Below are 5,492 nucleotides of genomic sequence, written 5' to 3' on the forward strand. Positions count from 1 at the left end.
CAAATGTAAAAAACACACAAACGTAAAAAAAGAAAAAAAAATTTTAAAAAAAGAAGGAAGAAAAAAAAAGAAAAAAAACCAATTGATAAAGCTAACTCTGACTTAACAATGGCAGAAGTTTACTACTAGCAGGTACTGTGAAATGATGCCCTTCAGTGTTACAGCCATTTGGTCACAGCAGTTAAATGCCAGGTTGGGCAAACTACAGCATAGGTTTCTGCTACCCTTCTCTTTTAATGAATAACATGTGACTGTTAACATGAGTAACTCCTCTTATTTATTGTTCAACTTTTGTTTTTCCTAAGGAACTGACCTGCATTATCATCCCATGAGCAGCTTTTCAGAGAAGTACCTTGAAAGTTATACCTATTTAACGTGAAACCCATTAACTGGAGTAATTAGAACTCTTTTATTTTTCCAAGAAATTCACTGAGTTAGATTAGTTGGAGCTGGATTTCTGAACTTTGTGCCTGGACTGCCTGGTTAGCTGAAAAAAAAAGGGGATATCTATTTAAGTCTCTCAGCTAATTAGCTGGCTGGGCCTCTGACCTAAGACAGCAACAAATACCGCGAGTTCATAACTTCTAAAGCAACTGCAAGCGAAACTTAAAAGCTGCACATCTGTGCACCATTGCTATCAACATGGCTTTGTCAGTAGCTAATACTTTCTGTGAAGGCACCAGCTTGTGATGTGCCATCTCATTTCACCTTGCATGTGAGACGGCAAACAAAATCCTCAAACAGTGTGAACTAGCTAATATGCCGGCTGTTACCATGCATAAATTATGGTCTTATCACACGGGTTTTTCGTGGGAATATATCTGTGAATAGCCTGTTTTCTTCCACATGTAAATTTGTGCCTTACACCCTCAGTTGTGTATATTTGTGAGCTGTAGTATGTAAAACCTTTTTCTTTTTCCCCTTTGAGTAATGCAAATATTTATTGATCCTTCCTCCTCCAAGCCCCTTCAAAAACTGGAGTAAAGACATTGAAAGAAGAATGTGGTGGTTATTGTCGTAACCCCACATCCCTAAAGAAATTAGGCTAGCACCATACCCTCCAATTTGACTTTCTAGCTGTGCCAAGTCCTCTCTCTAAACCATCCACAGGCAGTGATGCTCCCAAGGCACCATGCTGGGGGTTCTGCCTTCCCCCACCTCCCGCTCCCCCTTTACAGCATGTCAGCGTGGAGATCATTCTCACTGGCAGCAGGAAAATGACTAACACCCTTGTCCATGGAGCTGGTATGTCCCCTGGCAGGGGACAGCACTGGTGAGAGGGGCCAAACCCTGCAGAAAGCCCAGCCGCACATCCTGCAGCATGCAGGGCACATGGAGCTAGGACAGGCAGGCAGGCTCCTGCTGTAGCTACCTGCTGCTCCAGAAGGATGCTGCATATACTTCTTTGGGGAAAAACGTGGGGTTTTTTTCTTTTGTTTCTTTGGTGTGACTGTGCATGTAGCTAGCGTGGGAGTGTGCGCACGCACAGGTTTGTGCGTGTGTGTGTGCGCAGGCGTGTAAGTTCCTTTCCAGTCTTTCAGTTTATGCAAAAACGTAGCTGTGTTTTTAATCTGTTACAATAACTGTGTCAACATACTGTAGAAAAATGATGGGGATCGCTTCTAAGCTTTTTATATATATATATATATCTACTGAACAGTATGTTTGAGTAAGGTGGTTGTTTCTGTTTCAATTTGTTTTTTAAAATTTTATACTTCCATTTGTTTTTCAGGGTTTTGGTTCTGTTTCTGAATGATTGAAAAGACAGACTTTAAGTCCACTAGCTTATAGATGGTATATATAAAGTCTGGATGGTCTACACCAAAGTGTGTAACAAGGGTGCTTGCATGTTCTTTCATTTCATCATGGCTTCTTTTATGAAACAGTTTTGTTCACCCGTAGTGAACTATGCAGACTGGAGTAGATAGATCTGTATCCAAAGCAATGTTGTTGTTTTAATAAAAACAAACTGAAAACCCTTTGAAAACAGTAGGTAGCAAGGTTTTTTTTTTTAAAAAGAACCAACTAACAATGTTTTTACCAAGCTCCAAGCCCCTGAAGCAGGGTTCCCTTGATATTATCCCTCAAAGCGTTCTCCCAAAATATAGAGATGGATAATCATGGCAACAGCTTGTGCAGCGACCTGCCTTCACAACATACAGCGCAGTTACTGGGTTGACCTCGAAATGTTCATTTTGTATTCGGTGGGTCTTTTGTTTTCATCCTTTCCCAACCCCAGTTCCCTTCCACCCTCTGTTTTGAGGGGTTCATGAACCTATGTGTGCCTTTGCTTTCCACCCTTGCTATACACTGGTAGATGCAACAAATTCAGACTCTCATTTGTTGTAAAGTTGTAAAGTATTGTGATGTCACCAGTTTCCCTTCATTTCCACATCCCCCTAACATATGATTCACAACTTAATGTCGGTTGTAAAAGAAAAAAAAAAAAGGCAGGAAAGAAAAAGAAAAAGGAGGAGAGATGGGAAATAAAAGCTCTTGATTACATATGGTAATAAAACCAGACTGTTCTACCTTGTTTCCTGGTTCTGTTGTTTCTATGATGATTTATCCTTTTCCTTTAAAAAATACAAATAAATGCAATGTTCATCATTTAGATCAGGTTACAGTGAGGAAGAAATTTGTTACTTTCTGCCTGTTACAGAAGATGGACTTTAGATGCTGGTAATTAATTAAAAATTAAATCACACACTTGCTCTCCCTCTATTCATATTTTGCATTTTCTTTTATAAGCTTGTTCGTCATCAAATATTTATGACAGACTTAATAGTTTAAAAGAGCAAGGCTGGGATTTAAGAACACGTGGTCCACCAAAGTAGACCATCATACAGATGTTACTTCATCTCCAGACTTTACATATTAATAACAGAGTACCCTGTATTTTCCTTCAGCAGGCATAAATCTGTTGTGCTTCACAGGCCTGATTTAGAGGATGTTTTCTGAGACTTATTCTGCAAGAAAATAGTAATAAACACATAATAACAAAAGAGTGTAAAATCTACCTAGTCCTGAGATTCATTAAAACATATGTGATTCTACACCCTGATTTTGTGTAATGGGATCACTTATGCACAGCCACTAACTATGGTACAAATAAACATTGGTTATGTCCATTACTAGGTTTAGTGGACTTGTTTTGTGAGAGGAGTAGGCATTGTAACCGTGTGGCCCCATAGAAACAAGGGATCTAATCCAGTAATTTACCCTTGCTCAGATCATATATGGGCTTTTCTGCCCTGCCAGTACACCCTGTTCAGGACCTATTGCCTTCCTGATATGTGCCATGTATGTGGCATGCAAATGCAGAGCATTGCAGACATCATTTTTCAGTGCCTTGCCCACATACTTGCCTGTTTTTTTCCCCATGCAGGATCCCTTCAAGCTGGGCACACTGGCCTCCAGATGTGTGGTGTGCACGCAGGGAGGATGTCTACCAGGACTGGGGCGTGCTGCGAGTAATGCTGAGGGACTCTCTAGCCTGGGGACGGAGGACATTGCACATGTCACACAGTGCTCCTCTCTGCTGCGTTTGACCTGCACGCTCCCAGAGCTGCAGCAAATGGGAAAGCAAAAGCTCTCCAGGTGCTTAGGGACCTGTATAATTTTCAGTCCTGCAGCCAATCCTTTGTGAAATTCCTTTGTCTATAGTTGTCTAAAATGCTTCGTATCAGCAGCACCTACAGAAGCTATTCAAAGATTAATATACCTCTATTTTAAAATTAATATAAATGTTCCCCTATAAACAATGATAAGCCTGGAGAAAAGGGCCCAAGAATGCCCAGCAGTGGTGCTGGATGTCTCGTTTTGCACAGCTCCTCCATCTCTTGCCAGTGAAAGGAAAGTCCATGTAAAACACAGGCATAAAGGAGGGACAGCAAGAAGGTGCCCTGATGCACCAGCTATTCGGGGTCTGTAACTGCTCTGCTCATGTCCAAAACCTTCTGCCAAAGGGAGATTTGAACTTAGCCCCTTAAAGCACTATTCCCTTGCAACACTTCCCCAAAGGTGTACTCCCAGATGGAATGCACCGATCCTCTGACAGAGACCTGTCCTGCCGTCTGCTGGGCAGGAGGGATTAGGAGAGGAACTGAAGGAAACATGTTGCCCTGGTGCAGTCTTGGCCAGCCAAGCAGAGCGCAGGCACCCAGAGCAGCACCCTGCCAAGGAATGGTCCCTCCACTGAGAACCCACAGCTCCCCACCCAGAAGAAGCAGTGCCACTGTGGTGGCTTTTGGCAGGGGAGGAGACCACTGAGCTACTCACTCTCTGTTTGAATCATGAGATCGGTCCCCTACAGGGGCTTCTGGTGCCACAGTGCAGAAGCTCCCTGGGGCTGAACAGGACAAACAGGAAAGCCAAGAGAAAGCAAGGATGCTTTGAGCACTTCACTCAAGTTAGTGTCATCTTATTCATCTTATTAATGGTACTCACATTGACCTCATTTAGCATGTCATCGAGGATGCATGGAAGTTCCTTTCCTATCAGCATTAATTTGCATACGTATTTTTACACAGAATGGAACCCAGCTGAATAACTCAAAACAATGGGTCTCTGTAAATAAATCCTGGTCCACTGCCCAGTTCTTCCCCTCTCCCTCCAACAGACATACATTTTCAAACTCCACAAGTGTGATTTCAAAGATAAGTGCAAGTCCTGCCCCACTGCAGCTCTACATCAGGAAATATTTTGCACCTGAAAGCTCCTCATGTGAAAAAAATTAGGCGATTGGGAAAAGCATGCTCAGTTCAGTGCACTTTTGCTGCTAGCAGGATGGCAATACACGTGGCTGGTTTGCATGGAAAGGGTTGCCAGAATAAAGTGCCATAACAGTAATGCATCAGCATTAACCACAACACATGGTCCAGATGATGGCCAGAGTAGTTTTGGGGATGCAATTCCAGATCATTCTTCTGCCACAGAACTAGCAGGATGTTCTCTCGCGGGATTAGGCACGGATTTTTGCTCCCTAAAGCCTGTTTCTAAAGCTTGTTTAAAGCAATGTGGAGGAGCTCAAGTGGTAGTCTTATCCACCCTGCTGCACTGAGGCAAGATCAAGCAAACCTAACTCATTCTTGATGACCAATTGTCTAACCCTTTCCTTGTAAACGTTTACTCTGAGCAGTGAAAGTCACCCAAGGGATCAACATCAAGCATTTCAGAGTGTCTAACGAAAATAATAAGCTAAGAAAGTCAGTTAGACTATCTTAGTTACGGCCAGTTTTCTATTTATCCAATTAAAGTTAATTTCCCAGAAGTATGGCACCTGCTCCAATGAACAAGTGTTAGAAAGACGCATTGTGTGTGTAATATTCATATGCTTCCTTTTATTACTTTTTTCCCTTTCTTATAAAAAGTGAAGACACTTTTCAGAATAAGTACTAAGTCCATCTTCACATGCCTTGTGCAGAACAATGATGTGTTAGACATCTTTGTATGAATAGAAACAGGTAAATAGTCATCTATCCCCTGAATGT

The 5,492-nt window shown here is 42.1% G+C and overlaps 1 protein-coding gene across 1 annotated transcript in view; it reads left to right on the top strand.

Moving 5' to 3' along the window:
• Positions 1 to 5,492, top strand: part of SEMA6A (semaphorin 6A) — a 133,860-nt gene that overhangs the window by 116,719 nt on the left and 11,649 nt on the right. The window lies entirely within an intron of this gene.

This window comes from Corvus brachyrhynchos, unplaced genomic scaffold (genome assembly GCF_000691975.1).
Source record: "Corvus brachyrhynchos isolate BGI_N302 unplaced genomic scaffold, ASM69197v1 scaffold614, whole genome shotgun sequence".
NCBI classification, from domain to species: domain Eukaryota; kingdom Metazoa; phylum Chordata; class Aves; order Passeriformes; family Corvidae; genus Corvus; species Corvus brachyrhynchos.